The sequence below is a fragment of the Engraulis encrasicolus genome, chromosome 5, assembly GCF_034702125.1.
Source record: "Engraulis encrasicolus isolate BLACKSEA-1 chromosome 5, IST_EnEncr_1.0, whole genome shotgun sequence".
In the NCBI taxonomy this organism is placed as follows: Eukaryota; Metazoa; Chordata; class Actinopteri; order Clupeiformes; family Engraulidae; genus Engraulis; species Engraulis encrasicolus.
In genome coordinates, this window is record NC_085861.1 from 596,306 (window position 1) to 611,305 (window position 15,000).

At 41.2% G+C, this 15,000-nt stretch overlaps 2 protein-coding genes across 2 annotated transcripts in view; one reads left to right on the forward strand and one right to left on the reverse strand.

Moving 5' to 3' along the window:
- Positions 1–11,067, reverse strand: part of si:ch211-269k10.4 (uncharacterized protein LOC100150242 homolog) — a 26,622-nt gene extending 15,555 nt beyond the window's left edge. The window contains exon 1 of the mRNA XM_063198391.1: positions 11,036–11,067. The gene's annotated coding sequence lies outside the window, so the exon portion shown is untranslated. The remainder of the gene's footprint in view (positions 1–11,035) is intronic.
- A 578-nt stretch (positions 11,068–11,645) lies between these two features.
- The window catches only part of LOC134448739 (membrane-spanning 4-domains subfamily A member 4A), a 13,832-nt gene continuing 10,477 nt past the window's right edge, over positions 11,646–15,000 (forward strand). Inside the window, exon 1 of the mRNA XM_063198392.1 lies at positions 11,646–11,657. The gene's annotated coding sequence lies outside the window, so the exon portion shown is untranslated. The remainder of the gene's footprint in view (positions 11,658–15,000) is intronic.

Below are 15,000 nucleotides of genomic sequence, written 5' to 3' on the forward strand. Positions count from 1 at the left end.
GCCAATGTAAATAGATGTGTGCATACAGTAGGCCTAGTCTAGATCCATGTATAGATTTTGTGTCCCATCATAGCACAACTTCGAAAAGAGCTGCGAGACGAGCGCAGCTAGAAGTCATTCTTATTGCGGCTTGTGGCAGTAGGCTGCTGTCAGCTGTCCTACTCTGCGCTTAAAATGAACAGCCCAGCTTTCAAGATTGTCAGCTATGAAGGAAAGCTATGGCCAAATTATTATTCTGTTCTCTGAATCAACAGAACAACACGGAAGAGGGGGACAACACAGCACCTTTCTTGGGTTTACTTCTGGTGGCCAGTTCAGCCAAGAGAGGTAGCATTTTGGTCCAGCATCATTGCCTCAATGTCAGACATGCCAGCCCTTGTTTTTCAGTTAGTTGAATTGTGATGGTTCACATAAAATCTTCGCATGGTTGCATGTAATTTCCTCCTACTGTTATACGGTTTTCATGGGCATACTAAATAAATAATAAAGATAAATGTATTAATACATTTAAACGTGAGCAGCTGATTCAACTTCCTCGTCAGCCCAGCTCGTCAGCTGTTGTGGAGCAGCAGTAATTCAGCATGTAAAAGTCCGCACGGCTGCGGTCAGCAAAAAATAGTCCCAACAATCCCAACTGCCAAGACGGCAATTAGGAGACCTTTGTTATGTGTACTTGGTATAAACAAGCGTGTATTGCGAGTCAATTAGGAGTAAAAAAATGTTTCTCAAATCATGTGTAGTGGGTGGTGCTACATGTTTACATTGACTCTCGCTAGCTTAACTACATTTCGCCTCCCAGAGGGAGTCTAAAAGAAGACAGCCACTGACGTGAAAAATAGGACTAATTTCCTCCTTACTAAACCTAGGGCAGGGATTTTAACAGTACTGAGCCCCAAAATAGTGGCATACCCCTTTAACATTGTATGTATTAGAGCTAATCTATGTAATGCTAAAATGAAGTGTTACCTTTATTTCATTTATTTTATTTCATTCATTTTATTTTATTTTATTTCATATCCTAACTGCAAATGTTCCTCAAACGAATCAGTTGAGTTATAGCCTATGCTAAGCTGAGTTAGAACAAGTGGAGACAAGAAGAAGATCCCACACACATCCTGCACCATGAGTTTACACTGCTTCCCTCAGGTAGACGTTTCAGGACGCTGAACTGCAGACTGATTAAATATAAGAACTCTTTTGTCCCCAATGCGATTAGAATGCTCAATGATAGATAGATAGACATGCCATGTGAAGGGAGTGCACAGTTTTTTTTCCATGATTCTTATGTTTTTATGTTTTCTATGTTTGTATGTTTTTTGTGTTCGCTATGTTATGTTGTATGGGTATGTGAGTGAGTACTGTATGTTATGCAGTGATTGTTGAAGCCCAAGACAAATGTATTCCTCTTAGAGTACACACACACACACACACACACACACACACACACACACACACACACACACACACACACACACACGGGCGCCTGGAGCCGTACGCACTGTGCGTACCTTCACGAGAGGGAGGTTTTTTTGTTTTTTGTTTTTTAAAATAAATAAATATTTCGCCTATTGTGTCTTCTATAAATGTTGTGACAGTACAACATATGATATGAGAAGAAGCAGCATGTATGTTTAAATTAAATATCAGAGCAGAGAGACTATGGCTGGGCTGATTTACAATGGCAGATACACTCTACTGTAGCCTACTGTTTGCTGCTGCGCTTAACTCGGCTGCTCCTGAAAAGATGATCCAGTTTAACATGTTGTAGTTCTATCAGCAGAATTCTAAATCGAGTCGCTAGCAACTTCCAGTCAGACATACAAGTAGGGTTGCCACCTTTTAGAAAATGAAATAAGGGACACTTGATTGTCGCGGGGGGTTTGGGGGTACTCCCCCAGGAAAAAAAAAAAATGTAGGTGCAATTTCCTGCATTTTAACCAAATTGTGGCCCGTTACAGCTTTAGCTGTTCATGAAAATAAGGAACTTTAAGGGAAAATGAGGAAAAAGTAAGGGACTTAACTTCCAAATAAGGGACAATTCTGTATTTCAAGGGACGGGTGGCAACCCTAATATGGAATAGAGCTAGTCACAATTTGTTCTTGTTTAGGACAGCTCTACACTGCCCATCTATAATAACAAATGTGTCATGGCGTCGGCACTGATGGCAGAAAAATCAAATAACCGAAATTTGTCTTGAAAGTGACCAGTTTCAATCGCAGGCTAAATGCAGTTGTCATCTGGACTAGCAAAGATGCATTGGATGGATAGCGCAGTACAGGTAGGCTAAGCTGTTTCATTCATCATTAAGCCAGTCGTGGCAAATAAGCTATTGCTTCTGGTGTCACATTTCACAAAGTAGTTACCGTTCTGTGTACGTGGCTTTCTACAGAGACGGTTTTCTGAGAACTTTGCTTTGTACTAGCTAGCTTCATGGGACGGCAGCCAGCACTGACAGCTGGTTAGCAATTCGTTTCAGCCTCAAACAAGGCTGCCCGCGCAAATTTGCATGGGCGCAATTCTATGTTATGATGACTTAGGGTCGAAACAATGCAGCTTGGATATTTCAAGACTTATTGCACACGTGTTATTCTATGTTCGCTGACATGAATAGCATGCTGCAAAATTGTGTTGTGTTATTTGAATGCTTCGTGGTTCCGCTTGTGATTAACTTGTGCTCTGTATTGTCCGTGATCAGCCTGGACTGACGTTCAGTGCGTTTAACGCAGTCCTCGGGGCTGTTGTAGTCGAGCTTACTACTTTTCTTTGAGCTGGGAGCATAAAACGGCGGGGCACTTTGTGCAGACCCTGTCGTGCCGAAAAGCGAGTCCCTGCCAGAACACAAGTGCCCTCATTGAAACCAATGGAAACCAATGACCAATTTTTCTGATGTTTTTTTACCCATTTTTCGGAATAATCTGACACAATTGAAGATGGAAAGCCTATCAATAAAGCATCTACATTCCTTCTGGAAGTACCACAAAGAGCTGGTTACAATTTCAATATTATTTCCATAACAGAATCGAAGAACTGTCTTAAGAGTGTACCGTCACACTGGTGTGACGGGAATGTTCGAGCAGTGAAAGTTCTATAGAATTCTGGACGTCATTCAATACAATTGGGAGGGAAAGTAATCTCATCGCCCCCTGCTGGCAACGTTCCAAGCCCCTGCAACAAATGTATGGGTTTTTTCTTTGAAAAATTACATCTCGGCCCTGACGACGAAATAGAAGTAGTGGCAGTCATATTATAGGCATGTTGGCCCGTTTTATCGAATCGGGTGGTAAAATGTTTGGTTTTTCACTGATCTGAACTGATTTTAATATTCTTTAAAAAGCTAGTACAGAACTACACTGACTGATATGTGTGACGTGTTTACTCCATGTAATTAGCATAGACAAATTAGCATAGCCAAACATGAGCCAGAGAGGTGGTTACTCGTCACCACAGAAGCCATCATATCTACTAGAGAAGTTAAAACCAAACCAAAATAATCGCGTGTATATATGTGTAATAAGAAGACAATGTGGAACTCACAGGATTACAGGAATGTGAAGATATGCGAAGAACTTGCGTTCATTCGCGTTCATTTGTTTCTCTGTGTTGTCAACGAGGCGCGAAGCACAGCATGCTGGGAGCTGTAGTCCGTTTCCGACCAGATTGGCACAATTTCTATTTTTCTTAAAAGGGCAAAAAATGACTTAGGATTTTCACAGGTAGTAGTTCATCCTATTGTGTAAGCTGAAAAATGTATCTGGTGTTATAGTTCCTAGTCATATCTTTTTTTTTTAAAACTCGTCTATGGGAGTTTCAATCCCTGGTCTCCCTGGTGTTTGGAACGTAACCGCTAGGATCGCTGTTTTCCACTTTCCCTCCCAATATGGAATTGTAGAATCTTGCATTGTTATAGAATGCATCCTTTTTGTAGAATGCTCAAAAACTCACACTCTTAAAGGTTAACACATTTTACGGTTTCATTCAAATAGCTCATATTAAGTGGAGGACAAGTAATGTTTCATAGGCATATTTTTAGTTTTTTAGTTCATAAATTATGATTATATAATTTGATAATAATGATATAATTCATTCTGCAAAAAATAGTATAATTTTCTGTCAAAAAATGTCATTGGTTTCAATGAGGGCACTCTGACAGGCACTCGCTTTTCGGCACAACAGTCCCTCTGTCATGTTTGTGATGTGAACTTTATGCACGCTGCAGCAGACATCTCTGCGCCAGCTTTCAAGAGAAAAAGTTGCATAAAGCTTGAAAAGTTGTATCCAAATGGCGTGGCGTCTGCCTGTACCTGTACGCGTGCATGAGAGAGAACACAAGTGTAGTCGGGGAAGTCACCGCAGTTCAATGTATCAGTTTCTTTTTAAAATAATTATTAGGCTAGTAGTATGTGTGTGCATGGACTGCACCTCGAGAAGTGAAACCATTCACTTTTCAAAACAGTAGCTCTACAGACTAACAAGAACATCCCCAGACATATTGACACACTCGCAATCATGTCGTTTTTCCTCCGGTGACATATTGACTACACTCGCAATCATGTAGTTTCTCGTCCGGTGTCATATTGACTACACTCGCAATCATGTAGTTTTTCCTCCCGTGTCATATTGACTACACTCGCAATCATGTAGTTTTTCCTCCGGTGTCATGGTCCGCTGTAATTTCTCCGTTGTTTTTTTTTTTCCCTGCACACACACACACACACAAACACACACACACACACAGCCTAACACACACACACACACACACACACACACACACACACACACACACACACACACACACACACACACACACACACACACACACACACACACACACACACACACACACACACACACACACACACACACACACACACACACACACACACACACACACACACACACACACACAGTCTAACACAAATGCCTTGGAACAGGGACGGAGAACGTGTGGCCCAAAGTCGTCTCATCTCAATATGATTCTAATGTTATGCAGCTTCACATGAAATATGTTTTGTAAATGAATCTTAGAAGTTGCATTTGCAATATACGTAATTATTAACCCTCTGAGGTCCGAGTGCCCTTCAGAGGGCAATGTGTCTCCAAAAACAAATCTGTAACTCTGTGAGTTTTTGTCATTGAAACATACAGTATAAGTCACACCATTAGAAACCTCAAACCTTCCAGGTCCCATATATATATATATATATATATATATATATATATATAAAATGAAAATACTTGAAAATGTTAGGGTGGTGCAAGCAGCCTAAAAGCCTCTGAAAAGCCTTAGACCTCAGAGGATTAAGCTATATTTTCAGGGGACGACCTAGTGAAGGGGGGAACTGTTGTAACGGTGGCTGCCTTCAATATAGGTGTAAAGTGCAGCTAGGGGAAATCTTGGTTGGTGTTCATAGTACGGCCCTTTGGAGAACGTAATACAATGTAAAGTGCAGCTAGGGGAAATCTTGGTTTGGTTTGTTTCATAGTACGGCCCTTTGGAGAACTTAATACAATGTAAAGTGCAGCTAGGGGAAATCTTGGTTGGTGTTCATAGTACGGCCCTTTGGAGAACGTAATACAATGTAAAGTGGACCCTCGAATGAAAACCGTCCCCACCCCACCCTTCAATATAGGGTGTGGGCCGGATCTGGGCCGGGTCTGGGCCAGCTCAGCTCAGACATTGAATGTTTGGAGTGTACAGGCTACAGCGAGAGTTGTGAGAGATATCTTCAGCAGGTATGGAGGAGTGTGTGTGTGTGTGTGTGTGTGTGTGTGTGTGTGTGTGTGTGTGTGTGTGTGTGTGTGTGTGTGTGCGTGTGTGTGTGTGTGTATGTGGGTGTGTGTGTGCGTGCGTGTGTGTGTGTGTGTGTGTGTGTGTGTGTGTGTGTGTGTGTGTGTGTGTGTGTGTGTGTGTGTGTGATGGAATACAAGCCACAATGAGAGGATTTACGGCAAATCAGGAATGACCAGATTAGAGCACAATAGCCTAGCGTCTGCTGTTTAGCGTCTGCTGTTTAGCGTCTGCTGTTTAGCATCTGCCGCCTAGCGCCTCAGACTAGCGTCTCAGATTAGCGCTGGCAGATTAGCGCCTCAAATTAGCGTTGGCAGATTAGCCTGGATTTACTTAATTAGATTATCTACACAATAACTCCTGTACTGACCCGCTACACTGGAACCTGGCACACACACACACACACACACACACACACACACACACACACACACACACACACACACACACACACACACACACACACACACACACACACACACACACACAGGTGCGTACTGATACAGTCAAACCACACACACTTTTCAAAGTCAGTATACAGCAGCAGACTGCATACACAAACAAACACACACAAACACACAGACACACACACACACACACACACACACACACACACACACACACACACACACACACACACACACACACACACACACACACACACACACACCCTCCAGTGATATACCTTTTGTTACAATGTTTCATATATCAAAATGCAGACACCATAATCAGAAATGCACTACATACAGTATGAGACATATCCCTATTTTATTATTTTAGTACTTTTTAAGCCCACTTTTTTTTTTTTTAAACATTCTATATTTCTAACTTCCAAGGCTTGTATTGGTTGGTTTTTTAATTATTATTATTTATTCATTTACTTCCTCTTGCTGTTTCTTGCACATTCCTCTATTATACTTGATATAGGATAGGCCTACTTAGTGCTATTCACTTCCCCTACCTAATGTACTTGCACAGCCAGCGTTTTTTTGCACACCATTGCGTTTGGTCACTGTGTGACACCAGTTGAAGTGGAAAGTTGAGCGGAACTGTTGAATAGTTTGTCTATTGCTACAGTACAGGCCAAAAGTATGGACTCACCTTCTCATTTAATTAATGCTCTTTATTTTTGTGGCTTTTTAAAGAACATTATATGAATGTTAAATAAAAACAATTATTTAAAAAATATCAAAAAAAGGCCAAACAGTGACATCAACAAAGCAAAACTGAGGACCCCACATGTTTCAACAAGCTTATTTTTCTGTCTATTTTCAAGTGAAAATACCCAGTCATTCGAGTCCATTTTAATTTATACAAGCAATACAAGACAGATTTTCATGATCTGATAATAGGTCACTTGGTCAGCATAGCTGGTTATCTAGGTGAAACAGTGATGCAAAAAGTAAAAGTAAAAGTGAAAAACCCTGCCACTGATGCCCTTCAACACAGGTTTGACCTCTCCAAGTAACTGGCTGTGACTCAATATCATATCAAGAAAAATAAAATGCTTGTATTGGCAAGTGTTTAAAACCAGGTTTTAGGTCTCAAAATTCCAGTTCTACAATTCTAGTGAGTTATTGGAGGACTTTAATGTTCAATTTGGATTGACATGACTGTATGGGCATTTTTATTTGAAAATAGACAAAAATAAGCTTATTGACATGTGTGGGGCCATCAGTTGTGCCGTGTCAACGTCAGGTGGATAGACAACTGACATTGCTGTTGGACGACAACTAGAATGATATTTTTTTGTAAGTACGTAATTCTCTATTCATGCAGAGTTTTGATGCCCTGCATGAAAATACACAATGAAAACCCACAAAAAATAAAGAGAATGCATGAATGAGAAGGTGAGTCCACACTTTTGGCCTGTTAGTATTGGCCTGTACTGTATGTCATGTCTGTTACAGTGCCTCCAGTTAGTTTTGGCCTGTATTGTACTGTATGTCATGTCTGTTATATCAGACATTGAATGGTTTGAGTATACAGGCTACAGCGAGAGTTGTGAGAGATATCTTCAGCAGGTATGTAGGAGTGTGTGTGTGCGTGTGTGCGTGTGTGCGCGCGTGTGTGTGTGTGTGTGTGTGTGTGTATGTGTGTGTATGTGTGTGTGTGTGTGTGTGTGTGTGTGTGTGTGTGTGTGTGTGTGTGCGTGTGTGTGTGTGAATGTGTATTGTATATTATCTGGGTGAATGTGTATTGTGTGTTATATCTGGGTGAATATGTGTTGTATGTGTTAAATCGTTTTTTTTTTTATCATGTCATACTGCAGGGATGGAAATAAGCACCCGACCACCTGCCATTGACAGTGAAATTGGCCTTAGGCAGGTGAAATATATCAACCTACCCGTCACCTTGATGGGTTAATGCTGAATTATATGCAACATCAAAGGTTTAAGCAAATTGGTAATGAAGAGAGTTATTGGCATCACAATAACTGAATTTATGACCTCTGAAACAAAAGAAAGTACTGATCAGAAAATGATTTTACAATTGCAATGTTTGGAACGGTTGAATATGAACTGGTAAAAAATAGTGAGTGACTGGTAGATTTCGCATCCGATACCACGCAAGTTTAGTAAAGTAACACATTTGGAGATGCCACACAACCTATGTTCGAAGTTGCAGCTGACTGGGGCACCTAAATTTACTTTACTGTGCGTAAATGGCAAATTAAAGATTCCACTGTCTAAGCATTAATTTATTGATTTAGACAAATGTGTATTATATTACATACCGGTAATTTATTTCTCAGACACGTTTCCGCGGCACCCCTGAGGGGGGCCCCGGTACCCCTGGTTGAGAAACACTGATCTAACTAACACACACACGGGCCCAGCAGGTTATACCAGAGAGAGTAGAGAGAGAGAGGTTCCATTGGCCCATTGTTTCCTGGTTCTATTATGGCCCCCCTTAGGCAGACCTAGGCAGACCTAAGGACTGTTCTATTCAATGCTAGGAGCATTATGACACGGCCCTTTAGGCAGACCGGAACCTGGTCGCGTTAGGTGCCCATAGAAACCTATTATGTTGGCATATCTCTATACTTAAAGAATCTCTGGTGCTGCTATCTCTGGCCGTAGTGTACTTTAGTGTAGTTTACTTTCCCCTTGTTTTGTGTGTTTGTTTATTTTTAGGCAATGTTTCAATATTTGTTGCGGCTGCATGTTAAAAATTCAAATCCTTTCAAGAAATGAAGACACGTTAAAACACAGACTTTCAAGCCAAGCATCCTTTCAAAAATGGACTTTCAAGTGTGTGTCTGTGTGTGTATGTGTGTGTGTGTGTGTGTGTGTGTGTGTGTGTGTGTGTGTGTGTGTGTGTGTGTGTGTGTGTGTGTGTGTGTGTGTGCGTCATTTTCTTTGAAGAGCCCATAGCCCACTTCCTCTGACATGATCACTCGAGAAAAAAACACACACACACACACACACACACACACACACACACACACACACGCACACACACGCAGAGACACACACACACACACACACACACACACACACACACACACACACACACAGACACACACACAGACACACACACACACACACACACAGACACACACACACACAGACACACACACACACACACACACATACACAGACATAGACATACACACACACACACACACACACACACACACACACACACACACACACACACACACACACAGAGCGAGCGAGAGCCCCTTTCTTATGAAACGGACGTTGTCGACCACAAAACCCTTTCCACAGTATGACCACCTTTTGTTCCGACTCCCCCTCTCGGTCTCTGACTCTCTCACACACACACACACACACACACACACACACACACACACACACACACACACACACACACACACACACACACACACACACACACACACACACACACACACACACACACACACACACACACACACACATATTGTGCATACATGTGCACACACACACAAACAAACACAAACACACACACACTCATATGTTGTACACACATGCGCACTCACGCACGCACACACACACACACACACACACACACACACACACACACACACACACACACACACACACACACACACACACACACACACACACACACACACACACACACAGAAAGATGCACCATATACTCTTACAGCAAAAGTTGCTTTCACCTCCGTCTTATACACACATGATATTGTTGTTACACATAAACTTCCCCCAAGTCTTAATCTGTTATTTTAGGTGTGTGTGTGCATGTGCGTGTGTGTGTGTGCGTGTGTCTGCGTGTGTGTGTGTGTGCGTGTGTGTGTGCGTGTGCACGTGTGTGTGTGCGTGTGTGTGTGTGTGCACGTGTGTGTGTGTGTGCGTGTGTGTGTGTGCACGTGTGTGTGTGTGTGTGCGTGTGAGTGTGTGTGTGTGTGTGCGCGTGTGCGTGTGTGTGTGTGCGTGTGTGCGTGTGTGTGTGTGTGTGGAAATGTGTACGTGGATTCTGTAACTCTGTTACAACTCTCACCGAATGCTGCCAAGTCTTAATTGATTACTCTGCTAACGCTCTCGCTAATGTCATAGCAATGTAGTTATGATGTAGTTGAGTATTTTCAATAATGTAGTTATGATGTAGTTGAGTTTTTTCAATAATGTAGTTATGATGTAGTTCAGTATTTTCAGCAATGTAGCTATGATGTAGTGAGCAGTGGTGTAGCCTACTTTTTATGGTGGGTATACTGTATATTTGAGCATTGTTTTGAAGTGGGTATACTGTATATATGTGTGTTATTCTAAATAATGGATCAATCAATTTTAAGTGGGTATACTGAAATCCCAGAAATTTAAAAGTGGGTATACTCTGTATACCTGCGTTCTACGTAGATTACACCACTGGTAGTGAGCCTGTTCAGCAATGTAGCTATGATGTATTTCAGTATTTTCAGTAATGTAGTTATGATGTAGTTGAGTATTTTCAGCAGTGAGGGAACGGGCCTGCCAGCGACCCCATCTGCGTAAAGAGTCTACGCTGGTTTGCATATCACGTTTGTATGTTTTAGTAGGACTCTGTTGCTGCTCCAATTTGTGACTTGTAGTGGCAACAGTAGTACATGTTTTTAATGTGTGTTTGTTTTTACCTCCCTGCCCAGGGACGTAAACTAGCTTCTAGCTAACTCTGGTACTAGATTCTGTCTTGTACACCGTCCCTGTCAAATAAGCAATAAACTAAACTAAACTAAACTAATAAAAACAGAATTTTAATTCTGGACGAGTTGTGATTAAAGTTGATTTTCTTACCTGCTGTGTTGCAACTGCCCGCGTGTGTGTTGTCGTGGATGATGTGTGGTGTTCATAATGATGCCGTGCTGCTCTTTCACACACACACACACACACACACACACACACACACACACACACACACACACACACACACACACACACACACACACACACACACACACACACACACACACACACACACACACACACACACTTGTTTAACACCGCAGGGCAGGGGGCTGGATGTGTGTGTGGTCATTTTAAAACACTTTCATCCTCTCACTGCCCCCCCCCCCCTCCATCTCTCTCATCTTACCACGCTTCTCTCTCTCTCTCTCTCTCTCTCTCTCTCTCTCTCTCTCTCTCTCTCTTGCTCTCTCTCTCTCTCTCTCTCTCTCTCTCTCTCTCTCTCTCTCTCTCTCTCTCTCTCTCTCTCTCTCTCTCTCTCTTGTTCTTGTTCTATCGTTTATCTGTTCATCTTGTGCTGGAGTGCTGCGTTGTTCTTCGTTCCTCCTCTTCTCTGGGTAGGTTACTTTAACTTGATTTAGGCTGGTGCTGTATGTGTTCTTCCTCTTCTCTGGGTAGGTTACTTTAACTTGATTTAGTCTGGTGCTGTATGCCTTCTTCCTCTTCTCTGGGTAGGTTACTTTAACTTTATTTAGTCTGGTGCTGTATGCCTTTTATATTCCTTGTTCTTATATTCCAGAATGTCTGCAGATGTACTAATGTTTTATTTGAGAGTATGAGATATGAGAGTATCTTACTAGACTAATGCTTGAGCTGGCCTAACCCCATGGCAGACTCTTGACATGATGTTTAGTTTGGTTTAGTTTATGTGTGTATGTGTGTGTCTATGTGTTTGTATGTGTGTGTTGTGCGTGTACTCTTTATTATTTAAAAAAAACCTAACCCCTCTTTGCAACTGCACTTGTTGTTCTGTATATTTCCTGTGCACTTTGCTTGTGATGTTGGCTTGATTATGTCCTCTTTTGAAAGTCGCTTTGGTTATAAAGCGTCTGCCAAATACAATGTAATGTAATGTAATGTAATGTAATGTGATGTAATTTCTATAAGCATATTTGGCCTAAAGTTTTAACTGCTGCATGCTGCACTACCAGTGGCACGCTGTAATAGCCACAGAAAGGTTAATTACCACAGTGCTACACTGTAATAGCTACGGAAAGGTTAATTACCACAGTGCTACACTGTAATAGCTACGGAAAGGTTAATTACCACAGTGCTACACTGTCATACAAAGGCAACATGCAGTAGGCTAGCTACATATGTTGGAAAAATACTTTAACTTTATTTAGGCTGATGCTGTATGTGTTTTATATTCCTTGTTCTTCTATTCTACAATGTCTGCAGATGTACTAATGTTTTATTGGAGAGTATAATTACCACAGTGCTACCAGAGATATGAAGTAGAAGATAGAAGATAGAAGAGATATGCCAACATAATAGGTTTCTATGGGCACCTAACGCGACCAGGTTCCGGTCTGCCTAAAGGGGCGTGTCACAATGCTCCTACAATGAATAGAACAGTCCTTAGGTCTGCCTAGGTCTGCCTAAAGGGGGCCATAATAGAACCAGGAAACAATGGGCCAATGGAACCTCTCTCTCTACTCTCTGGTGCTACACTGTCATACAAAGGCAACATGCAGTTACTACATATGTTGGAAAAATTGAGTTTGTAGACAGAAAATAAACCCTCCTTGATCTTGTGATAAAGTCTCATGGTCCAAATGTCTCCTGTTTTAGGTGCTGTTTCCACGTAGCTGGATATTTTTATACAGTATGTGGATATTTTTTTCTCCTGGTTGCGTTGGTTTTGCATTGGTTTTGGCCTTCTGTTTCCACGTAGCAGATATTTAAAATCCAGTTATAAAAAGCAGGAGAAAAAAAATATCCTGTTTAGGGGGCTGAAACGCATTTGTTACAATGGAGGATTTATTTTTATCCGCATGTTGCGTTTACACCTAACCAGGAGAAAAAAATACCCTGCTAAAAAAATATCCTGCTACATGGAAACAGCACCTTAGAGATATGGTAACTGCAATATTCAACGTAATACGTATACTGCAAGGACATTTATACTGCAAGGACATTTATACTGCAAGGACATTTATACTGCAAGGACATTTATACTGCAAGGACATTTTTTGCAGTTTCAATGTTGGCGTAGTTACTGAACTTTGCATTTGTAGGGCAGCACACTTCTTTGACACAGCACAGGGCCTTTAGTGATGAACTATGACCTTTGACATAGCACAGGGCCTTTAGTAATGCACTATGACCTTTGACATAGCACAGGGCCTTTAGTAATGAACTATGGCCTTTGACATAGCACAGGGCCTTTAGTAATGAACTATGACCTTTGACATAGCACAGGGCCTTTGGTAATGAACTATGACCTTTGATATAGCACAGGGCCTTTAGTAATGTGTGTGTGTGTGTGTGTGTGTGTGTGTGTGTGTGTGTGTGTGTGTGTGTGTGTGTGTGTGTGTGTGTGTGTGTGTGTGTGTGTGTGTGTGTGTGTGTGTGTGTGTGTGTGTGTGTGTGTGTGTACTGAGATGCATGTCTTGAGGTGTTAGTCTTTCAGCTCCCCTGAAAAAACAAAAAACAAAAAGTGAAACGGGGGAAAGATCTTTCTTCGTTGGTGTTCTATGTTGTTGTGTAGTGAAGTGCAGTGTATTCATGGGTTTTATTATTTGCAAGAGAGTGTGTATTTAACATTATTAAGGTGTAATTAACATTATTAAGTTGTAATTAACATTATTAAGGTGCAATTAATAAATTAGTCATTCCTGGGTTTGAAGGCCTCGGACAAAACCTGACGAAAAAAATAATAAAATCAAACAAGTAATAATTGTTCAACCCATTAAAACGCAGCGTTATATATTTGTTGTTACCTAAATGGCAAGGACTGGGTCCTAGTGCGTTACTAAAGGCCCTGTGTTATGTCATAGTAGAGTAGTACTATGGTAGTAATGTATTACTAAAGGCCCTGTGTTATGTCATAGTGGTGTAGTACTGTGGTAACACTTTATTTTAGGGATACATCTATTAGCACTAATACATACAATGTTAATTCCTGCATAAGTAACTTTACTTGTAAGGCATGTACAAAGCAAACGCTAAGGCCTACTAGGTCCTTACTAAGGTTAAATTGGTAATAAATCCCTTATTGTGCATGAACAAGACATTTGCGAATACATGCCTAACAGATGTTTGATTTTGCGTTGTACATGCCAAACAAGTTACTTATACTTATAAGTTACTTAAACAAGAACATTGTATATGTATTAGTGCTAATAAATAAAGTGTTACCATACTATCATGGTAATTAACCCTTCAATGACTATCACAGCGTGCCTCAGATGTAATTAACCCTTCGATGACTATCACAGCGTGCCTCAGATGGTACGAACTGCATTATGGGGCTACAGAATGGGCCTCAAGCGAAACTTGACTAAATAGAAACATTTTATCGAAATATGTAATCGTTGTTTAGAAGTGATAATGTGCATTATGGGCAAACTCAGGCCTGGGGCCATTTCATGCGGCCCTCCAGCCATTTCATGCGGCCCTCCAGCCATTTCATGCGGCCCTCAGAGCCTTTCCAAGAAACAAAAATGCTTATTCATATGGTCACTCATTCTTAGATTGGCTACCTAAAACAAGGGTCTTGGAAACCTAAGATTACTAAAGTCTACATCTAGATACATTTAGCAAGACTGACAATGGTGTAATTATGTTGGCGTACACCAATTCTTATTATTGGCACGGGCAAGTCGCCGACGACATCCAGCCCTTTGGTAAACTTTCTAACCCAATGCGGCCCACCCTTGGGCCAAAATAATTGCCCACCCCTGGGCTACAGAATGGCCTCAAGCGAAACTTGACTAAATAAAACATTTTATTGAATATAAATTCAATAAATAATAAGGATAATAATAATAATAAGAAGAAACCAAGGAGTG